The following is a 23,403-nucleotide window of genomic DNA, read 5'->3' as shown; positions in this document are numbered from 1 at the left end:
ATAAGGACCACTGGGCTAGTCAGAGGTCAGGAGACGTTTTCTAGAAAGGGCCAGACAGTCCCTATCATTGGCTTTCGAGCCACTAGGTCTTGTTGCCATGGCCCTGCCTTCGTAGCAAGAAAGCGGCCATACACGCTAAGCACGTGGGTGAGGCGGTGTTCCAAAAAACTTTATTAACAGAAACAGGCAGCCCAGCCTGTGAACCCCTGCACCGGAGCCTGGATGCCCACTGGGCAGTCCACGGACAGCATCCAGGGCACCTCCTGGGAGCTGGTTGGAAACACAGGCTCCCGGGCCGCCCCACCTGCCGAATCAGGGGCTGCGCCTGCTAATCGGTGCTGGCTCCTGCTACCCAATGCCGCTAACCAGGCCCGGTGCCTGCTAACTGGTCCCGGCACCTGCTAACCGGTCCCAGGGCCTGCTAACCAGGGCCTGCTACTAGTCCTGGTCTCTGCTAACCAGTGCCTGCTAACCAGTCCCAGGGCCTGCTAACCAGGCCTGGTGCCTGCTACCTAGTGCCTGCTCACCAGTCCCAGGGCCTGCTAACCAGTGCCTCCTAACCAGTCCCAGGGCCTGCTAACCAGTGCCTGCTAACCAGTCCCAGGGCCTGCTAGTCAGTGCCTGCTAACCAGTCCTGGGGCCTGCTAACCGGTCCCAGGGCCTGCTAGTCAGTGCCTGCTAACCAGTCCCAGGGCCTGCTAACCAGTCCTGGTGCCTGCTACCTAGTGCCTGCTCACCAGTCCCAGGGCCTGCTAACCGGTGCCTCCTAACCAGTCCCAGGGCCTGCTAACCAGTGCCTGCTAACCAGTGCCTGCTAACCAGTCCCAGGGCCTGCTAGTCAGTGCCTGCTAACCAGTCCTGGGGCCTGCTAGCCGGTCCTGGCGCCTGCAAGGTTGTGAAGCCCCGGCCACAGAGCGGTTGTCCAGGCAGGTTGTCCAGGCAGGTTGCCCAGGCAGCCACCAGGCCGGCCAGTCCCTTCGGGTCTGATGAGCGGGGGTGGGGAGGGGAGGGGGAAGGGCCAGTTATAACAAACCACAGCACCAACGCGGCTAATTGGCAGCAGCTGCTGTTGCAACCAGAGACTTGTCAGCTGTGATTAAGCGAAGTTGCCTTTAGGCCAATCAACTTCAAAATTATGCAAATAGGGCCATAAAGGAGAGCACAGGGACCATGCGTGAGAGCTGGCTCCCCTGCTGGACCTGGCACTCCTAACCCCCACCCCCACTGGCCTGCAGGGGCCACGTCCACCCAAATCACCCCCGACCCACTCCCCTTCTGGGGGTTAACAAGCCTCCCGCCCACACTCCCCATAATTGGCACCAAAGCTGCTGAGCGGGAGGTGAGCCAACAGCTGCCAAAAGCCAAGCTGGGCCCTGATGCCCCTCTCCAAAGCATCTGCTGCCACCCAGGTTAGCTGTCCTGGGTCCCTAGTCCACTCTGGCCCCCAGTGAGCCGAGCCTGGCCTCACCTGGGACCCTCCACACCCAAGAGGGCTCCCTGGTGGCAACGGCCAGGCAGCCGGGGGAAACAGGACGCTTCCAGAGGTGCCAGGAAGCAGCTCCTGGCCACCTTCCCTGAGCGCTTACGAACCTTTGCTCACCCCTGCAGCCCTCCTCCTGCTCATCTCCGCTCCTGGGGCCCCTGGCACCCCAAGCTGAACTCCTCGACCGGGCCCTGCCCTGGGGCCCCCACCCTGGGCTTTGCTGCCCCCTCCCATGGCTGAGCGAGTGGTCAGCCACGAGACTGGTGTGAGAGTTGGCGGTTCCAGGAAAGAGAGGAGACCCTCGCTTTGGACACACTCCCCCAGGCCTCACCCTGTCCAGAGGAACGGCAGTACCACGTGGTCTCAGGGGATCTGGAGGGAAGCCAGCTCTCCGGCCTAAGGCCTCCATGTCCAGGCACCGTCAGGTGTCTGGTCAGGAGCCGCCTCTGGTGCTCTTCCCTTCCTGTCTGCCTCCCTGCTCTTCCCAGCCTGGGGGCTCCTCCCCAGCACAGCCAGGACCAGCCCTCACTTCCTCCCCAAACCCAAACCAGAGAGCCATTCTTCTGAGTTTGCACTCCAGAAACAAAAGAATCCCTAAGAAGCTTGTCTCCACCAAGCGGCTGGAGCCCTCGGACACCCCCCAGGTGGGCTCTCTGGTCATCTTGGCGCCAGAAATGCTTGAGAGGGAGCAGGGGGTGAGGGGTGGAGCACAGGCCCCTGCCGGTGGGAGGGCCCGACCATCAGGCCTACATTAGGCCATGAGGCCTAAACCCCCACCCCACCCCCCAACCCGGAGGTCCATCCTGGTCCAACAACCATCAGGCCTACGTCAGGCCATGAGGCCTACACCCCCCCACACACCCCAACCCCGAGATCCATCCCGGTCTACTGGGTGGCAGGGCCTGGCCCTGGGAGGGCCTCTGTGGGCCCAAAGGACCATCCCAGCCCACCACAGCAGGCTTCCTGCTTTTCAAAACTGAACATCGCTCATAACGGGGAGAAAATTGCTCAATTTCACAGCATAGGTTGACATCTAGGTAAACAGTATAACGGAGGTCTAATTAGTGCGCTGCTTTGGGGAGTGTGGGCTCAGAAATTTCTGGGGAATGGAGAGGTAACATCAAAAAGCATTTATGAAAGAGCTCTGTCAGCAGGAAACCCCGTCGGAACTGGGGTGGGGAGGGTGGAAGTCCAGGAGGAGGCAGGTGCGAGGGGGCCGAGGCTGGCAGAGGGCAGTCACAGGGAGGATGGGGAGCAGGCCAGCCAGGGGGAGGGCACACGGTTGTCCTAGGACTCCGGACACACGACCTAGCCTGTCTGGGCCTCCGTCCTGCCCGCGAAGTGGGGTGCGCATCCCAGCCTCACAGGAGAGACCTGGGGGATTAAAGGAGGGGGTACCTGTCAACCCAGGACGAAGCTGGGGGGGCAGTCAGCGGGTGGTCAATAAACAGGGCTTCTTCCCTTCTCGGCCCTTCCTTCACTGGGGCTCGGGATTGGCTTCTAGCCACTCCATGTTCTCTTAGGTGAGCTGCAAGTGACCCCGAGAAGTGTTCCAGCAGGAGGCTATTAGCCTCAGATACGGACACGGAGGCTCAGAGAGGCTGTCACTGGAGGGGGGGTACATAGCTCACATGAAGCCCACCTGGGACTGGCACCAGGATTTCCAGATTCTCAGCACAGGGCTCCCTCCAACAATGCCACGTTGGCCACACCTGGTTAGCCCCCCGGGGCATGGCTAAGGGTGGGCGCCGAGACATCCTGGGGCTCACGGGGCTCTGTGCCATGCATTTCACCCCCCTGCACCCTCCCCCCGCACCGTCCTTCCTTGGACGAGAGCCCGCAGCTCCAGGCTCTGGAAGCAGAACCCAAACAAGACTCAGAGTGCATACAAGACCTGGCCCTCTGTACAGTGGAGACAGGAGAGAGAGAGAGACTGTTTCCTGAGCACCTACTACGTGTCCAGCCCTGGGATGGGCATTTGATGAATATTTTTCTCCTTTAGTTCTCACATAGGGTGGGAGGGAGTGTGGCTACTGCTCCCAGTTTGCAGACAAGAAAAGTAAGACTCTGAGAGGTTGTCACCAGGCCAAGGCCCCAGTGCTGCTGAGCTACTGGCCCCAAGCCGACCGGTTTCCCAGTCGAGGTTCCTTCTGGGCCTCTGGCTCTTGGCCTTGGGCAATCGGTAGGAAGTGGTGGTGGGAGGGACCTGCCACGCTCCTGAAGCGAAACCACAGGGAATTCCCCCCTTCTCCCAAGGCCTGGGGGAAAGCAGAGGAGAGACCATTTTTGGAATAAGCTGGTCCCATTTCCCACCCAGCCGGCCCTCCGCCCACACTCAGGACTTCCCGGCAGACGTGGCCCCTGACTGAACTCCCTCCGTCCCCAGAAGTCAGCTCCCCACAGCCCCCGGGGGCCCATCCTCCTGGGCCCAGTCACCCTGGGAAGCTGGGGAGGAGGAATCTGCACTCCTGCCCCTCCCCTCTACGCTAGTCTGGCCTCACACTCCACAAGCTTATTTTAAAACAATCGGCATTTGGCTCAAGCTGTGAAAACGAAATCTGCATTTGGTTGTGTCAGGACGAGTGGGATAGGCCATGCCTGGGAAAGGAGGGGGTCTTTGGTGGGAGCACCCCCTCCCCAGCCCAGGGCCTCAGACCTAGCTCCCGGTAGGGGTGGAGTGTGGGTGGGGGACATCCAGGCGTTGGGATGACAGGTCCGGTTCTGATGCCACCACCACCACTATCTGACACAGGGGACTGCAAGCAGGTCCCCTCATCCGGAACCCGCGGTTTTGTTCTCGCTTCTCTCCCTCCCATCCACTATTCAGCCTGGAAATTTTCACTGAGCACCTATTAGGTGCCACCCCTGACTCTCAGCCCTCCAGGACTCAGGAATTAGACCCGGGCAGATGGCTGTCCTTGGCACCCAGAGCAGAGGCCTCGGTCCGGCGCAGGCAGGGGGGCCCCATCCACGCGTCCCCACCCGCTGTCTGCACAGGACGGACCCAGCCGGGCTGTGCATCTTGGCGATGTCCACGCCTGCGGCCCCGGCGGAGGCTGGAGCCGGGGCTGATGCCCCCCTGAGACCCTGCCCTGGCTGTCCAGCCCTGCCCCGGAGGAGATGGGGGAGGAGGAGGCAGCGAGTGGGGGGATTGGGGGGTTCCTGTGGTGGAGGGGCAGCGAGGAGGTAAGAGGCCTCGGCCATGGCCTTGGACAGTCCACAAATAAACTGCTCATCCCTCTTCCTAACTGAAAGAGAGAGAAAATAGCTTTCACACTATATTTTCTGATTTTTTTTCCCACTTCACTGCTTCTAAATCGATCCAGAACAGATTGTCCAATTGTTTGAATTTCAGGAGAAAAGTCTCCTAATCTTTCCCTCACCCTGCCCAGAAATCTGCCAGGAGGCCCTCGCCCCCTGCCCCGGGTGACCGGGCTGGGACGTCCCACCTGCAGGCCTGTGGGGCCGCGGGAGACAGCCTGGGGCTCACCCTGGCTGGGGGTCTGTGCTCCCAGGTTGAGCTCAGGTCCAGGACCCCCTGGAGATATCCTGTCCCTGGAAGAGAAGGCTTTGCTTGCCCAGGAAGAACTGACCTGGGCTGGGGGAGGGGGTGTTCCAGGCAAGGGGGCCACAGGGGAGCCTGGAGGCCTGGACGGAGCTGGAGGCTGCAACCTGCCTTCCTCAGCAAAGTACGCCGGGTGCTGAGCTGAGCCGCAACGCAAGCAACTGTAAAGGGCCGTCATGATCTCTGGTGACCACGGCAAAGGACAAACACTCCTTAACATTATCCCTATGACCACAGCAGGGGACAAATGCTCCTTAACTTGCAGAGACCTTGGAGGTCAGCCCACCACGAATGCTACAGCCTCACCTGCTCTGCTTCCACCAACACCCGGGACGGCCCAGCCCATGTGCCCAAAGTTTGCCAACTCCCTTTCTGCGCCCCATGTGCTTCGTCCCTTCTGACTCGATGCCCCTCCAGCCCTCGCTCATTGACCTGGTCATCTCATACTCCACCTCCTGGGGTGCCACCTCCTCTGGGAAGGCCTCCTTGCTGCTCCGACCCCTTTTTCCATGCAAAACTGCTCCTCCAACCTCTGTCATCACCCACATTGGCTCGGTCCCTTACCGAACGGGGCTCAGACCCCGGGCAGGATAGGCGACTGTGCCCAATCTTTCTGCAGGCCACAAGCCACATGCACCCAAGCAGATGGTTTGCACACCCCTATCTGACACCTGACTCCTTTGAGGAGGTCACGGGTGGCTGCAGAAAGCAGGTGCTAGATATCAAAGACCCCACTGCCCTCATCTCTGGGCCCAGATGATGCTGGGGCAACCCCAGAACAAGCCCACCCAGACCCCACCCCTTCCCCAGGGTCTCGCTCCCCTGCATCTCTCTCCTCCAAAGAGAATGAGCTCCATGATGGTGACAGATGAGTGCAACGTGTCAGGGGCTAGCTTCTGGAACACTCTGCCCGGCCCCTCGAGGCCCTGCTGTGGACCCCATCTCACAGAGGAGGATACTGAGACAGAGGGGAGGCGGCTTGGCAAGGCCACACACTGCTGAGGGGGTGCCCAGGACTGTGGCCCCCACGCCCGCACCCCTCCTGACTGCTGTGCATAGCCAGCCTCGCACTGCGGGGGAGAGTCCACACTGCCAGATCCGAGTCCTGGCTTTGCTACTTAGCAGCTGTGTGCTCGCAGGGAAGTCACTTCTTGGGTGGGAGTGGTAACCTGTCCTTGCTCACGGAATGTTCCGGGGATGAAACCGGGTGGGGTCTAGAGGGCACCCAGCGCGGGGGCTGGGGGGCGACTCATGGGTCTCCCCAGCAGGTCGGGGCTCCCGCCGGCCTGGGATCCGGTGCTCCGGCGCCCAGGGTCGGCAGGCCTAATTCTGCCCTGGGTTGGCGGCGCTCTGGTCCTGCCCCTTCCCTGACCCCGTGTTTTGGGCCCCGTCTGGAAGAACTCAGATGGCTCGCAAGCTGGTGTTCCGAAATCTCTGCCTGCAGCGTGCCACCCCTGCTCCAAAGCCTCCCGTGCAACCTGTCCCCCACCGTATGGAGTCCAAACACCTCCTCCGACTTCCAGCGTAGCTTCACAGATTACAAACTACGCTCAAACACGTTATCTCTGCGCGTCACCATCCCCCCAAAGGCAGGCAGCACTCGGCCCTACTGTGGAGGAGCGAGTGGAGGTTCAGAGCTGCCCTGGGACTCTCCTGTGCAAAGGCCTGAACTCAGCTCTGTCCAGCTCACAAACTGTCAGGGGCACCAGGTGGCCTGGGCCCCCCTGCCCGGTGCCCTGGAGCAGGGGACAAGAGACATTTGTGCAGAGAAGAGAGATGCCTATAAAACTCATCCCACCTCATTGCTCAAGGCCCTCAAAGGGAAGCCCCTCCCCAGCTGCCCTGATCCTAGGCTTGTGACGTGTCCTCACGGCTGTCCTCCTCCCTCCCTTCATGTTTCCCTTCACTCATCCATCCATCCATCCATCCATCCATCGGCCCGCCCATCTGTCCATCCTGTCCAGGCACACCTGAATGAGGCCCGGGTCACAGCGCTAAATCAGGAGTGACGTGGTCTCCACCCTTGGAGGACAGAGAGAAGCACCACTGCAACCGTGCCTCCTGGGTGTCTCTGTCAGTAAGTGGAACGGTGGTGGTAATGACAGTAACGTTTACTGAGCACTTAACTACGCGTCAGCCTCTGCACCAAGCACGGTCCTTGGATTTACTCAGTTCTTGAGAGAACCCTGTGAGGTAAGTGCTATCCCCATCTTCAGAGGAGGACACTGAGGCTCAGAGAGGTCACGTAACTTGCCCAAGGTCATCGCACAGCCAGCAGGGAGGGACACTGGGATTGGAGCCCTGATGGTCCCTCCAGAGTTCTGGGATAAGGAATCACGGACATCACTGTGATGGACCCGGGAACCCGGACATTATGATTCTTACCTGTAACCCTCAAAGCCACCCTTGTAACTTATTATTCTTATTATCAACATTATCACCCTGATTTTTGCAAATGAGGACACTGAGGTTTGGAGTGAAACAAGCGGCCTGATGCTGGAGCTGGGGTGTGAGCCCAGGAGGATGAGCTGGAGCTGGCCCCGGGCCACCCTACGCTGCCCCCACCCGCCCTGGGCGGGCCGGGCACCACCAGGTCTGGTGGCTCCCTGGACTCATTTTGTCATTCAGTCAACAATCACTGCCATGGAGTCCCCTGCGCCAGAGGTTCAGGGACAGGCGGGTGCGGCTGCTGCAGGAAGGGCCGGAGCAGTATGAGCAGTGCAACACGGACAGTCCTGCTCCCCGTTACAAAGTGAGAACACAGATTGCTCACGTGTCTGTGGATGCACGCTACGTGCTCACGAAGCACCTCTGCAAATCTTATCTGGTTCCCACAATAACCCCTTTTTGCAGATGAGGAAACAGAGGCCAGGGTGGCAGATGGAGCCCCAGCACCCGCTTTCCAGCCATCTGGGCCAGGAGCCTCCCTCCAGCCCCGCCATTGCCCTGACGATGGGCCTCAGCTCAGAGGCTCAGCTCATTCCCCAAAGGCCCCGGGATCCCAGGGATCAGATTCCAGGCAGTCATACCCTAGATGATGCCACATTCCCCACCTGCTCCCAGAACTAGAAACGCTGCAACAGCAGAGGCCGCAGAAACCAGCCCCTGGGGGCATGCTGGACCCTCGAGGCCGGGCCTCTGGGGCTCAGTGACTACACCTGGCTTCCTGCAAACGGGCAGAGAGGCTGTCTGCCCCCATTTTCTGGATGTAGGGACTGAGGTTCGGTGCTGGCAGCCTCTAGCACAGGCATCCCAGGCCCCACGTCCTGAAGCCCAGCCTCTGCTCCAGGCGGAGGAGGAATAGGGCTCAGGGGGAAGGAGGAAGGGGACTCTCTAGACCTTGGTATTAATGTCTGTGGTTCTATGATTTCATGTTTAGGATTTCCATTTTTGGTGGCTTAGACTTATTCCCCTACCCCACAGAGCCCACAGGACCCACCCAAAACCTTGAGCTCCAGAGCCCTCTCTGGTTGTGACTCCAAGCACCTGCTTCCTCTCTGGGCTCCATTCTCCTTAGGGAGCGGGAGACTCAGAGGTTGGCCTTGGGGTTTCCCAAGGGTGCCGGAAGGTAATGCATACGAAGGGGCAATCTGCCAACGTGAAAATTGGAAGATGCCACTGGGAGCCCAAGGCTGTGAGAGACTCGCATCGGGCTGTTCCTCTTTCTGAAATGCCCTCTACCCGCTTCTGGGCCAGGCACGCTCCTACAAACCCTTTAAGACCCAAGCCAAAAGCTACCTCCTCCAGGAAGCCCTCCTTGCCCGCTCAGGCAGGGCGGGACCTCGCAGATGCCTGTTTTATTCCGTGCTGCCCCCCAACAAACACACTCCTGAACCCACCCACCGGGGCCCGTTTTCATGGTCTCTGGTCCCTGGGGCCTGGCACCGTGTCCGGGGGGGCACACAGGGTAGGTGCTCCGGGAACGCGGAATGGATGCAGCTAAACTCATTTGCTGTGTGTCTACAAATCCAGCTGCACGCGGAAGATTCTCCCCGAAAAGAAAAGGAGCCCGAAGTGAAAGCAAATCACCCTCGTTTCCGTAACTAGCTCGGGGAGCCGCGGAGGAAATTCTCACGCTGGATAATGGAAGGAATTTGCCTTTATTTTTAATTTGTGCCCGTATCCGAGAAAGCGGCACTTTATTCGGAGCCCATCGGGCACCGAGGAGCCTCGAATCTGGCGCAGGAGGCAAACTTTACCCGTGCAGATCCCGCGGCGGTGGCCGAGCCATCTCTGCCCTCCGCCGGGCACTTCCCTGACGCCTGCCAGCCAGGAATAATCAGATTATGTAGCTGGGTTTGAAAAGATCACGGTTTGTCTCATTTTCCAGGGAAGTGTGAACCAAAAAAAAAAAAAAAAAAAAAAAATTCCCTCCCAGGGCTCTGTTAAGAGCTTCCAGAACTTAATTCAGTGTTAAATGGGTGTAATTTGGGAAACTCATGCATTATTTCTTAATTTCTCGAGGCGAGTCTGCACGCATCTGCCGAGGTACGCGTGCGTGGGGACAGATGGGCGGTGATGGGAGCGCGCCCCAGCGGGGGGCGGGGAGGGGGCAGGCTGGCAACCTGCAAAGCAAAGGCTCCATTCAGGGCCCAGGTCCGGAAATCCGGGATGGGAGGCATTTGCATTTCCTCTGGCTCCTGCTTTTCTGCTCCAGTGGCCATGGGTCCCGGTGGGGCTGGGGGGTGGGGTGTCTGGAGCCTTTTTTCTAAAGGGAGTAAAAATGCCCCCTGCCGATCCCCCATCCCAGGCAGCCTGGGGGCGGGGGGGGGGGGGGGGGGGGGGGGGGGGGGGGGGGGGGGGGGGCTCCGAAAAACACCTACCAAGTCTGCATCATGTTCTGAACATCCCTGGCCTTCAAGGACACCCGTTCACTGGGACCATGAGCTCTGGACTCAGTGTCCCCGTCTGTAACCGGGTACGCGGGCACGTTGCCAGCTCCCTCTCGGGACATACAGCAGCAGCTCCTCGGGCTGCCCCTCTATTTAGTGTGGCACATGGGCCCCAGATGTGCTGGGGTCCCCGTCTTTGTCTGATTCCCCCAACTTTAGGCTATGGAGAATGGGGGCTCCCATACCCAAGACCCTACCAGTCCGTCCCCCCGCCGACAACCTTCGCGTCCTGCAACCTTCCCGTCCTGCATCGGGAAGACAGAGACTCAGAGGGCGAGTGACAGGCCAGGGAGTGGCAAAGTCAGGAGGCCCAGAGAAGGCTTTCCAGAACATTTCCAACCTGATCACAGTCAAGGGGAAGAGGACGGAGGGGCCTGTCACAAGTGGGCCTAGCTGACACTTGGGGTGTATGTTAATAGGGTCAGGGGTGCCAAAGCAGCCATGGTCCCAGAGAATTATCTATTTCAGTCGCCACACAAACTGAACCCTGGTCATCTCTAGGCAGGGACTCCATGGGGACAGGACTGAGGGGCCTTGGGATCTTCTCTATGTTCCTGGTGGGGGTGGGGGTGGGTATCACACACAGAGAAGGGGTCAAGGAATGTGCGAGCTGGAGGAAGGAAGTCAGGAGGGAAAAAAAGAGAGGGATGGAGAGAGGAGGAGATGGGATTTCCTTCCTGCCTGGCTTTGTGCAGTGAGACCAAAACCAATAGAGTAGGGGGGCACCTGCGGTCCCCGGGAGGGTGTGGCCCAGGCCTCTGGTCACCCTCCTTGCTTTTGCTAGCTCCAGGTGTTCAGGACTCCACCCTACAGAAGAGTGTTTAGAACACAAGGCCCTCCTGTTCTTAGAAGTTGACTATTATTTCAGTAACTTCTAGAAAGAGCAGCTGGGCTGGGAAAAAGCCACTTTTTGCAGGGAGCTGGGGATGGGGCTCTCAGTTCACCCTAGGATCAACGTGAATCTGTGGTGTGACTCAGCTGGGGAGAAGGAAACCAACAGGGGCCGAGTGAATAGAGGGAGCATGTCCCTGAGACAGGAGGTGACGGCTGCCATCTGAGCATAGGATGGGGCCACGCTCCGGCTCGGTCCAGAGCAGAGTAAACAGAACGATGTCTCGGAAATGAGACTCCAGAGGCCCTGACTGGCAGCGGCTCGAAGGACTGCTGTGGGGCCAGGGCCGGGCTCCGGGAGGAGTAGTGGAGCCATTGTGAGCAGGATCCCAGCTGGGTTATTCTGGACCCTTCCGAGGTTTTGTCTGCAGTCACATCCGTAGTGACCAGTCTACACAGATGGCGTGAGGATCAAAGGGGGCGCTGGGGCTCGGAGCCCGCTCAGCGCAACGCCTGGCACGTAGTAGGCCTTCTGCTCCCGCTACAGGTGCCGGCCCACTGCCGCGGAGGTGCCACCCTGCGCACGTGTCAGCAAAGTCATGTGTTACACGCAGACAGCAGAAGCGGCCCGATCTGGTGTCCACTTGCCTCCCTCCCTCCCTCCCTTGGAAGCCCCTGGCCCTGGGCACTCCTCTCCGCAGTGTGGCCGGAAGCGGGAGGGCCACTGTCCTAGAGGGCTGGAAACCAGACCCATCTTGTCCTCCCAAACTACCCTTCCCTCTAACCATCCCAACCCCGGGCTCCCCCCCGCCGCCCCCACCCGGGAACCGCACAAGTGTCCCAGCTCCAAACCTACCCACCCTCCCCTCCTCGCTGCCCCACCCCTGCCTCTGAACCCTCCCGCACGCCGGGGGGCAGGGGGGGGGCGTCCAGCTCCCTGGCGCCTGGCCCACATGGCTGCACCATCTGCCGCCTGTCTCCCTCGTCCTGCAGCCCTCCCTGCCCCCCAATCTGCATCATCACCCACCGAGGGTCTCTGCCCAGAACACCTTCTGCTCCTCCCTTCTGGCTGATTCAGGCCTGCCTTCTGGACCAGGCTCCCCTGGCAGCCCTCCTGCCCCGGGTCTCCAGGGCAGGTGCTCCCCACCTGCGCCCCCACCGCCTGGGCTGCCCCCAGGCGGGGCCCTAACCCCTTAGCTCGTCAGGGGCTGTGTCCTCAAGAGCTGCCAAGGGCAGAGCTGATGCCCTTCGGCAGCAGCCACGGGGGCTCGCTGGGCGGTCTGCGTGAAGCAATGAGTGGATGGACGATGGGAGGACCCGGGAGTGGCTCTCCGCGTCTGGGGGGGCGCAGGCCTCCCTCCCCCTCTTTTCTCACCTGCCAAAGTCTGAGCAGCACTGGCCCTGCCCCCACCCCTCCCATCCATCGGATAGGCTTCAGGCTGGGTGGCCCGGGATTGGGGGTGGGACACATACTCACCCTCACACAAATACATGGACACACACACCACAGATGATCACACTCACACATTCATGCCACAACGTCTGCACACACACCACGGCTGCTACAAACTTTCACAGCACACACTCTCACACGTTCACATTCTCGCACACATTTACACACTCTCTCTCACACACATACACCCGCAGCTCCAAGCCAAACGGCTTCTCCTCACCTCCCCGACAGTCCCCTTGCTCCCAGATGCCTGAGACAGAGCCAGGAACTCAGCGTGACAGTGACATTAAAGAAATTGGCAAACCCCCTACCCGGGGCTTTCACCTTGAGCCCCGCCCCACATGCGCGCAGGAGCCACCTGGCCAACGGAGAACTTTCTGGCCACCTCCCGCGCTCCAAAGCTCAACCGCAGGTCAGGCCGGGCGTGGCAAACGGCCTCCCTGGAGAGATGGATTGATTGCTCGCAGGAAGGTGTCCTACCCTGAGCAGTGACAGATTCAGGGGCTGGGGGGAGGGGATCCCGCAATTCTGGACAACCCTGATCAGCATGGGGCTTGTCCTGAGCTGGCACCAGGGACCCAGGGTTTATTCTCATTCTGGTTCAAAAGCCATTTCCAACCATATCCCGAAGACTGCCTGTCGGTGCAATGTTCCACTGGGCCACACGCTTCCTGGTCACGGTCAGACCAACTGACAGGTGAAGAAACAAGGGATGATGGAGGGGAACCCTCCCCCCCAAGTCTGGCTCCAAATGGGGCCTAGCTTGCTGGCTCAACAGCATTTCAATCACAGCTCAGCAGGAGGTTCACAAGACACCAGTGACTAAAGCCATCTTAGCTACAGGGGGGGTCAAGGCCCTCATTCTATAGACGAGGGGACTGAAGCCCAGAGAAGGACAGGAAGCCACCTGGGGTCACACAGCCAACAGCACACCATCAGAACAGACAGGGCCTTCTCAGTGCAACCTTCAGAGGTGGCAAAGGCTCCCGTGCCACTCTACAGATGGGGAAACTGGCTCTGAGGGGTCAAGCACCCCCCCCCAAGGTCACCCTAGCCAGGGAAGAGCAGGGCTCCAGGCCACCTGCTATGATTGCCCGTGCAAGGCACTTTCTGCTCCTCCCATCCAGGTCTGGGGTTCCTGGGGCAGGAGCAGTCACTAAGCGCAGGGATCAGAGAGGCCCAGAGAGGCAGGGGAGACGCACAGAGGTACACAGACAGACTCCCACGGCAGATTATGTAACTCCCCGTCCCTGGCCCCACCGGCCCCACCGCCCCGGGGCGCGGCCCCCCCCCCCCCCCCAGGGCACAGCCACCCAGCGGGCCTGGCCCACCCGCCCGCACAGGCTCTTTCTCCAAAGAGAGGACAGCTGGAGGCGCCAGGACGCGCTGGCATTTCCTCCTCCATTCTTCTTCCTCCGGCTAACAAATACTAATACTAATAATGATAATAATAATTAGAATAAATATAACCTGAAGAGGCTTGGGGTCCCGTTGCCACGGCAACCGCTGGCGCTAATGAGCTTCGGAGGCCGCCGCCGGCCGCCCGGCCCCAGGCGCGGGATCAATACTGACTCGGGCCCCGGGAAGCGGCGGCGGCTCCAGCGGGGCCACGCGGCCGGCGGGGGGCCAGGGGCGCGCTCCTGGAGAGGTCCCCCGGTGGCCCGCGCCGCCCCGCGGGGTCCCGGAACCGGCCGGTGCCCGCCTGCCTCCGGAACTCCGTCCGGCGCGCTCGGGGCTCCCGGCTCTGCGCTCCGGGACGCGGTGCCCAGCGCGGGCGCGCGTTCTGGCCCCAACTGCCGCGACCCGCACGACGCGCTCCGGACCGCTCCCTCCTCCCCGGGGTTCGGCGACCCCGACCTCGAGGGGCCCGGGCGCCGGCGACCCCCCCACGGCTCCCGCCCCCGACTCTCCGCCCCGCGGCCCCGGCCCCGCTCCGAGGCCCGCCGGACCCCCCCGGCACCGAACGCGCCTCTCCCGGCGCGCCCAGCGCTCCCGGCCCGCGCGCCCGCACCCCTGCCCCGCGGGCCCCCGCCGGCCCCTCCCCCGCCGGGACCCGGCCCGCCCGGGGCGCCGCTCACCTCGTGCCCGCCGCGCGCTCGCTCCTCGCTCCGCCGCCGGGAGCCGGCGCCCGCGGGGTGAGCCGCCTGCCGGGGCGCGGGGCCGCCCACGCCCCCGGAGCCCCCCCGCCGCCGCCGCCGCCGCCGCCGCCGCCGCAACAGTTGTCCCGGCCCCGGGGGCTGCGGGGACTCGGCGGCCGGGGGCTCGGGGCTCGGGGCTCGGGGCTCGGGGCTCCTGGGCGCGCGGGGCGCGGCGCGGCCGCGGGGCTGGGGCCGGGGCCGGGGCCGGGGCCGGGGCCGGGGCCGGGGCTGGGGCTGGACTCCGGCCGGCGCCCCCCGCCCCCGCCCCCCGCCCGCCGGACCCCGCGGCTACTGGGCGGCCCGCGCCTGCCGCCCGCCCGCCGGCCCCGCGCCCCGCGCCGCGCCCGCCGCGCTCCCCGCCGCCGCCGCCGCGCTCATGCCCGCCGGCCCCGCGCCCGCCGCCGCCACTTCACTCTTGGCGCTCGCTCCGCGCCCTCTGCTGCCCCCTCCCGCCGCGCTCCCCGCCGTCCTGCCCTCGCCGCCGCGCTCCCCCGCGGCCGCCGCGCCCGCCCCCTCCGCCTCCCTCGCGCTCCCGGGCTCTCTCCCTCTTTCTTTCTCTCCCTCCCGCTGCCTCCTCCCTCCTTCCTCCCTCCGGCGCGCTCTCCCTCTTCCTCTCCTCCTCCTCCTCTCGCTTTCTCTCTCGCAGTCTTTCTTCTTCCTTCCTTTTGTGGCTCGTTCTTTCTTCTCACCATCGTCTGTCCTTCCCTCTCTTCTCTCCTTCCTCCCTGCGTCCTTTCTACTTTTTCCTCCGCTTCTCTCCTCCCTCCTGCCGCGTCTCTCTGCCTCCCCCACCCTGTCTCCATCCCCGGCTCCCCATCACCTGCCTCCTCCCGGGTGCTCCCCCTACTCCTGTTGCCTCCGGTAACACAGACCCCCTTCTGGCAGGTGGGCCCCGTCCTGGCAGATGGCCTGGCGCCTGCAGGTTGCTTCCCCGGGCTGTTCTTGTCAAGGGAGGCATTCCTTCCTGCCAGACCAGGCACCCGGTGGTCAGGGTCAGGCCCAGGTGGTCAAGATCAAGCCCAGGTGGTCAGGGCCCAGTGGTCAGTGGCAGGATCAGGCCCAGGGGGTCAGTGGCAGGGTCAGGCCCAGGTGGTCAGGGTCAGCCCCAGGTGGTCAGTGGCAGGGTCAGGCCCAGGTGGTCAGGGTCAGCCCCAGGCGGTCAGTGGCAGGGTCAGGCCCAGGTGGTCAGGGTCAGGCCCAGGTGGTCACTAGCAGGGTCAGGCCCAGTTGGTCAGTGGCAGAGTCAGACCCAGATGGTCAGGGTCAGGCCCAGGTGGTGAGTGGCAAGATCAGGCTGGGGCAGGAAGATCCATCTCATCAGAGAGGATGCTCTGTTCAGTTTCTGATGGGAAAACCCAAATTCCCTGACCACTGTGACCCCTGCAACCACTGCACAGGCTCCCCTCTCCTGTTCCAGTCTTTGTCTCCACCTGTCATCCCCAGCAACCCCTCCTTCCTATTGGCCTCCCATTCTACTCCTCCCCTGTACCCCACAGGTGTGCTACACCCTGCATAGCCTCGAGTCAGAGAGCCAACCTCAGTAAGCCGGTCTCCCCCACTTTCCTCTGTCCCAGACCCCCTGACCTCCAGTGGTAGGGAATGCGGGGTGGGGGGGGGGGTACATTGCAAGGACCCTGCTGAGGGAGTGGTGTTGAGGATGGCTGTCAGTTGGTCATCTGGGGAGGGAGAGTGCATGTAAGTGCCCCGAGGGCAAGTGAGTCCCCTCCAGTGCAAACTCCTCTGGCTTCACGTTTACAAATGTTTACAGACATTGATTGAACCTCACCAGAAACTGGCCTGAGCCCTTCCTGCACTGTGTTTTATTTATTCCTCCCCACAGCACTGGGTGGTGTCCCTCCTGTTTTACAGATGGGAGGAGCGGGAGAGGTTAGGACACCTGCCCTGAGCCACACAGCCCGCAAGAGGCAGGGCTGCCTCCACATCCCCCTGACTTCCCATCGTCGTCGCAGGCTCTCCACCTGGGGCACTGTTCTTCCCTACGGAGATCACAGCAGCAGTCCCCTCACAGGATCATGTGAGGATTCAATGAGGCAGGATCCTCTCCTGGCACCTGCAGACCCCACCGAGAGGGGGCCCGTGATCACCCCGTGTTGTGGTGGAAACCAAGGACAAGGAAGGTTAAGAAACAGGCCAAAGTGCTCGTGGGGGAGGTATTCAGGTTTGAGGCATCTGTCCTCTGTAGCCAGAGGCTGTATCCTGGGGGGCACCGAGGCTGTACAGAGTGGGGTATGCGTGTGTTTATGTATGTGTGTGGCATTTGTGTGTATGTGGGGTGTGGTGTGTGCGTGTACAATGTGTGGTGTGTGATGCTTGTGTGTATGTGAGGTGGGTATGATATATGTATGGTGTGGGTGTGTGTGTATGTGGGGTGTGTGTGGTGTTCATGCGTTTGTGTGTGTGTGTGAGTCCATGTGTGTGGGATCTGTGTGCCTGTGTGGTGTGTTCAGGGTATACCGATACCGCAAAGCCTTGTTATTCAGGACGATCCCTCGTCCCCTCTCACGTCACTGAGCAGGGCTCTGGGCCTGTCCCTTGTCTGGTACGAGACACCCAGAGGTGAGATGAGCTCACTGCCCCAAAGAGGCTCACAGCCCAGTCCAGTGATGACTCGGGATGTTAAACCTCCATCGACCCCGATTTTCTGCTTGCTGATCAAACACAAACCCCATCACCCCTTCCTGGCACTGGGGGCCCAGCCCGCCTTCCCAGCCCTGTCTGCAGCCAGACACGCACGGAGGCCGCTAGCCGCTGGGGTTTCCCTAGGAGGCCTCAAACCCACTCCCCACCACTGTGTGCAGTGGGACTGCCCTCACCTTGCTCCCTGGAGGCCGTGCCTTCCCCTTCCCTCTGGTTGGCTCCCCCACCTTGGGCAAAGTGAGGCTGCCTCCCTGAGCCTCAGTTTTCTCATCTGCAAAATAGGGGTGATTTTATCCACTACAAAGTGTCAACATAAAGATTAGATGGGAGAGTATATCTGGAAAGAAATGTGCACCTGGCACTCGGTTAGTATTCAATCTGCCTCAGTGTCCCTTCTGTTTTTCCAGGAGGTCCCGAGTGGGCAGGGAAAAGCCTGGGCATGTTGGCACTGACCTACTGTGACCCCTGCAACCACTGCACAGGCTCCCCTCTCCTGTTCCAGTCTTTGCCTCCACCTGTCATCCCCAGCAACCCCTCCTTCCTATTGGCCCTTCGGACTTGGGCTTGCATCTCTGCATGGCTGTTCCCGGCCGTGTGACAGAGGGCGAGTACATTCACTCCTCCCAACTGCTGTGCACTGATTTCTGATGGCTGCCACTACCAGTGACCCCAAACTTGGTGACTTAAAACAACACATATTATTCCTTTATAGTTCTGGAGGCCAGGAGGCCAAAAACCAGCGTCACTGGGCTCAAGTCAGGTGTGGGCAGGGCTGCCTCCCTCTGAGACTCGAGGGGAGGACTGGTCCAGCTCCTGGTGGCTGCCAGCTTCCTTGGCTTGTGGCCGTGTCACTCCGGAGCCCTTCAAGGCCAGCATCTGTCCATATCTCTGTGCTCCTCCTCAGGTGGCCTGCTCCTCCACGGACACCAGAGCTCCCTTTACAGAAGGTCCCCCCTGGGATCGCACTTGGGGGCCTCCAATAATCCAGGATAATCCCCCATCTCAAGACCCTTCCTAAATCACATCTGCAAAGTTCCTTTTTTTCCTTCTTGCCATATAAGGTAACATCCCCAAGTTCTAGGGGCACAAGAAGGTATCTTTGGGGGTGGGGAGCGTCTTCAGGCTTCAGAGCCCCAGCCAGCAGGCTGTGCATCTGCAGGAGCAGGAGGAGTGGGCTCCGAGGGCCACTGGGGGCTAGGTGAGCTGAGCCTGGACGCCAGCATCCGGTCCCCGGACCACAAATATTTGCGTCCCCTCTGGGGGCCGGGCTGGGGGAGGGAGAGGCGAGGGCGAGTGTGCAGGTAATTACAGACTCCCCATTTCTGAGCCTACTGTGTGTTGAGCTCCACATGCACTGTCGCCTTTAATACCATCCCTATTTACTATTTCTCTGCCTTCGGGAGGCCTGCTCCCCCGCAAACGCTGCTGCTCACCAGGGCGGGCGGGAGGGAGGCCTGTGGATGACTCACACTCTCTCCGTGGAGAGCAGCCTTTTCAAAGGGCTGGCTGGGGAGGGAGCTAAATTTAAAGCCAGGCCTCCCGAGAAGATCACCTGCCACGTCAAAATCACTGCCATTTAATTAGAAGTTGGGGGCACGAGGCATTCAGCAGCAGTCTGTACAGTAAGCCCCCCTTTGGGGAGGGAGCAAAGTAATTGGCGGCTGAGTGGGGGGGGGGGTGCCAGCCAGAGTGAGCACCACCAGCTGGCCCCCAGCCTCTACACTGTCTCCCCTCAACACCCCTCCTTTGGGGAGCAGCCTCTGCCCTCCCAAGGGCCTCTCCTTCGTCAAGATCTTATGGTTCCCACCCCAAGGCCCGATTTCCAGAATTCAAAACAAGAAACTGGGGCTCACAGATGATTGAAATCCCACCCTCAGAGTCACCCATGGAGGATGAGGCCAAGCCAAGATTTGAACTGCTGGCCTGGCTCAGGGCTTCGGTTCTGGGCCATCTGGCCACTTGGCCCCTCCTATGGAGTGGATGCGGGTGACGGGCAGGTCACTCACTGCCTGCAGCCTGTTTCCTTCTCCATCCAAAGGGGCTGAAGCACCCATGCTGCCTCCACCTCTGGATAAAGCACTGTGAAGGGCGGGGGTGGGGGGAGGGGTGGGCATCAAGTCCCATCACTTTATTTTCAGAGGACACAAGCCCCTGGAGGGTGGGAAGAGGCAGCCAGCAGCCAGGCCTCTGCCGCCCAGCCCTGACCCCCCCCCACCACTGCCCAGGTGGGAGGCCAGTTAGGTCATGGCCACCCTGTGACCTTGCTGCTTATGCTCTCCCAATGGGCAAAAAGCTGCAGCCTCCCCGCAGTCGCAGGGCCGGGTCCAGAGGGCAGCCCAGGGACAAAGAGGACTTCGCGCTGAGCCTGCGCTGCCTGTGTGTGCTCATCTGGAAGGTGTCTTGACTGCTCCGAGCCAGGCACATAGTAGGCGCTCAGTGCATCAAAGCCGCTGCTGTGGTCACTGTCGCTTGGAGGAGACTCGGGAGCCTGGAGGCAGGGAGCTGGTCGCCGGGTCCAGAAGCCCGTTCCGTGGACCAGAGGTGCTGCGGTGACACGGATGCGCAAGCCCCGGGCCAGGGGTGCCTCTGCACAGCCCCCCGCTCCTCCCTGCTCCTGCCTGCCTCCCTCCTGGCCGCAAGGTGCGAACACAGCTTCTATTCTGGCCCTGGCAGGGAGCCCGGCAGGACCACTCACTGCCGAGAAGAGACCGGGCTTCTGTCTGCATCAAAAGTACACATGGCAGGCCCAGTTCTAAAGTGGTCCCACCCCCTTCCCTCCTGGTGTTACTCTGAGATCACGTTATGTGGGGCTTGACAGGTTTAATGAAGATGGCTAATCAGCCGACCCCAAGATAAGGAGATTATCTGGTGCCTGAGCTGCTTACACCGGCCTCCGGGCTCCGAGAGCTCAGGGCTTTCCCGGCTGGTGTTAGAGTCAAGCCGAAGCCAAAGGGGAGCGAGGCTCCTGCAGAGTGCGGTGGTCTCGGGGCCAGGAGGTGAGAGCAGCCCCCCACCAACAGCCAGGAGGAAACAGCCACCGGGCACCGCGTCCTGCCAGCATCCTGAAGGAGCCCCGAACCCGGCCCCCAGAGTCTCCCCACAAGGGCCCACCTTGGCCGATGCCTTCATTTCTACCCCGTGAGACCTTGAGAGGAGGACGTGCTGAGCCCGCCCAGGCTTCTGACCCCCAGAGCTCTGGGGCAATAAGTGGGCGCTGTCTGAAGCTGCCACATTTATTAGGTGGTCATAGAAATACCAATCTAGGTATATATATATATATATTTCTTTATATATATATAAAGAAAAACCAATATACTGAGCAAACACTCAGGCCAACTACTTAATTTTTACGGGGTGAAGATCCTGACAGCCCATCGCTCCCACTGCAGAGCCCCCGGGGTGGTCTTGGTACAACGGGATCCTGACCTGGCCATCCCTCCGCCTGTGGCCCTTCTGTGGTTACGCCTTTGGGATGAAGTTCGAGTCCCTAGTTTGGCATTCAAGGCCCTCTGGGTTCTGGTCCCTGTTTTCCCACATCCACGTGTGCTGTGGGCAGAGGGCTGCCTTGGTCCCTGGTTGGACGCACCTGCTGGATCATGACAGCTCCCTGTCCTCGGGTAGGGCACCTACGTGTTCCCAAGCGTTTCCATTTCATTCAGTGTGCCCCCGTCCCTGACAGCAGGGATGTGGATATCGGGGAGATCTAAGCCAATGGGAGACACAGTTGAAAATTCCACATTTTAGGAAATTCAGCCCAGGGATGAAAAGACAGAGTCTTCATCCATCTGGAGAAAGCTGGCAGCGAGGTCCCTGCTACAGGCTCAGGGCAGCCGATTCTAGCAACGGGCCTCGTGCCCAGGGAAACATCCAGACTCCGGAAGGCGGCCCTTGCACACCTGCCTGCCCCAGACCCTAAGGCTTGGATTGGAGCCTGTGAATGCCCAGCAGTCAGGAGCCGCCGCAGGGGTGGGGGTGGAGGGGGTGGCAGGAGCGTGTCTGCCGCAAGGGGGCAGTGGGAGCCAGGAAGGGCTGGCGGGCGACACCCAACCTGGCTTTTCAAACTGCAAAACAAGAGTCCCCAGGGGCTCAGTTTACTCATCTGTCCACGTCACTGATAATAACCTGCCTTCAGGTCGTGACAAGCCTGTGGCATTGGAGCCGGTGTCCTCTCTGTCATTATGACAGTCTCGCAGGTACAGAATTTAGGAGTGACAGGCTGTGACACTGGGAGTGGGGAGGACCCAGGGAAGCAGAGCCCTGACCTCGCGGCGTGGCACACACTAAACCTAAACCCTGGCTCCCCGAGTCCCCGCTGGTGGCCATGGACACGTTGGTTCACCTCCTGGGCGGGGGGGGGGGGCGTCTAGGGAGCTCAGCCTGGCCCTGCTCCCAGGAGGCACAGCCCAGGTCCCTGCGGAAGACAGAGAGGCCAGACTGGGTGGGGGGTAGTGGGAGGCCTCCGGCCAGGCCTGGGACACCCAGTGGGTCTGCCCCTGCCCCCTGCGTCCATCTGACCCAGAGGACCCCTTTCCTGCATCCGCCTGGGTTCTGGCTCAGCGGCAGCTGGTGGCTCTGGGGCTCCCCCGTCTCACCAGTGCCTCCAACCCGGAGTGCAGATGACGAGGATTAATATGATGCAAATTGGTAGGTTGAGCCAAGCACCCTGAGCGGAGGCCTAATTTCCACGCCATGCAGCCCTCCTCGCGGGCACGCCCTGGAGTCATCACAACAGTGATAATCCGGATAATTGGCCTGTGCAGAGCCTCCTCAGCTCCAAGCCTCTGCGGCCTTTGCACCTAGAGCCAACGCGGGGTGGGGGGCAGGGGGCCACCCCCAGCTCAGAGCTGCAGGAGGGGGCCCAGCCAGGTCACCGGACGGCCCGAGGGCACACTGCCTGTAAGAGCCTGGGGGGGGGGGGCGGGGGGGGCTCTGTGAGGGCCTCACTGCCCTGGCGGCCCCTCCTCAGCAGCTCTGACTTGGGGAAGTGGGGTGAGGGCCTTGCTCTGTAGAACCAGCGTTGGAAGGAGTCTCCACTCTGCAGCTGCTCCGCCCTGGATAGGTCACGGCTTCCACTTACTGGGTGCTCAGCGCCCCCTGGCATCACTTGGATGGTCTCCCTGTATCCTGGTTACCATCCCGGGAGTTGCTTCTCTACATTCCTATTTACAGTTGACAAAACAGGCCCAGAGAGGTTAAGTGACTAGCCCAGGGTCACACAAGCTAAGAAGTGGTTAAGGCTGGGATTTGAACTCGGGTCTGTCCTTGCCCTGCCCCAGCCCAGTGCACTCTTGCCCTCAATGCAGTGAGGGGCAGAGGAGAGAGCCCTGGACCGGGAGCATGTCCTGGCTCTGTCTCCCCAGGCCTCCATCCCCCCACCTGCTCCAAGCTCCACGCTGGTCAGGGCCTCTTCTGGCTCCGATGGTGTGAGGCTCTGGTGGGCTCAGCCCAGCGCTGCTTCCTGTGGATTGAACCCAGGCCCTGGGAGGTGGGTGTCTGGGGTCAACAGGCCCCCTGTGACCCGGGTTAGAACTCCAGGCTTCTTTGATTTTTCTGAGCAGCCTCTCCAAATATTGTAAATTGTTTGGCTTAGCCTCACAGAGCAGCCTATTATTGCAAAAATCTCGGGTTTTGGAGCCTTTGGTGGTGGGTTCCAACATCTGTCTGAATTCTGTTCTGGGGGGACCCCCCGCTGTGGGGAAGCGGGCCCGGCCTGGACAGCTGGGTGGAGCCCATGACCCTGGCCAGGTAGCCCCTGCCGGTCTAGCCCTTTGGCAGCCACAGCCTATTCGTAGGTGGACATCTAGTGAGTCAGAACCCCCGAGGGGCCGCTAGGAGCCTGGGGGGGTGTGCCTGGGGGAGGAGAATAAGGGGTGTGGCTGTGGCCATAGGCTCTGGTGCCCCCCAGGCCCTGCCCAGGGCTTGTCTGGCTGAGCAGGCCTAGCCCACCCCCCTGGTTCCTTTGGAGGAAGGGAAAGTCCAGCTTCTGGAACATGACTGTACCCCTGGGCCAGGCCTAGAGCTTGGCAAACACTTCCTCATGAGCTCCCCCAGCCCCCCTAAAGGAAGCACTGTTCTCTTAGCACCTTCTCAGTTGAGGATAGGATCAGAGGTTCAGTACCTTGCCCAGGGTCACACACCAGGTCAGTAGAGACCTGTCCACCCCGTGTTAGATTCCTGAGTTCAGGACCATTCACACCAATATCACTTTCTTAGAGAAAAGGTGACCTCCCTTTGGTGTCCTGGGGGACAGGCCTCGGTGTCAGTCCTGCCCACTGGGACTCGACCATGGGAAGGGCCAGGCCCCCTGCAGTTGGTTCTATTTCCGTCACCCCCAGAATGCAATGCCTCGTACTGGACCCCAGGCCAAAGAGAGGATGGGCTGC

The 23,403-nt window shown here is 61.2% G+C and overlaps 1 protein-coding gene across 3 annotated transcripts in view; it reads right to left on the bottom strand.

Moving 5' to 3' along the window:
• SHISAL1 (shisa like 1) overlaps nt 1–14,400 on the bottom strand; it is a 74,443-nt gene extending 60,043 nt beyond the window's left edge. For 2 of the 3 annotated variants that reach the window (XR_013388960.1, XM_077914167.1), the window contains exon 1: nt 13,695–13,850. The gene's annotated coding sequence lies outside the window, so the exon portion shown is untranslated. Of the gene's footprint in view, nt 1–13,694; nt 13,851–14,302 lie in introns of those variants that run through there. The other variant, XM_077914168.1, reaches the window with a different exon arrangement.
• Between the last annotated feature and the right edge of the window lie 9,003 nt (nt 14,401–23,403).

This window comes from Canis aureus, chromosome 11 (assembly GCF_053574225.1).
Source record: "Canis aureus isolate CA01 chromosome 11, VMU_Caureus_v.1.0, whole genome shotgun sequence".
Classification (NCBI taxonomy): Eukaryota; Metazoa; Chordata; class Mammalia; order Carnivora; family Canidae; genus Canis; species Canis aureus.
Note: the sequence above shows the minus strand (reverse complement) of the source record. Positions and strands in the feature narration are given on the sequence as shown.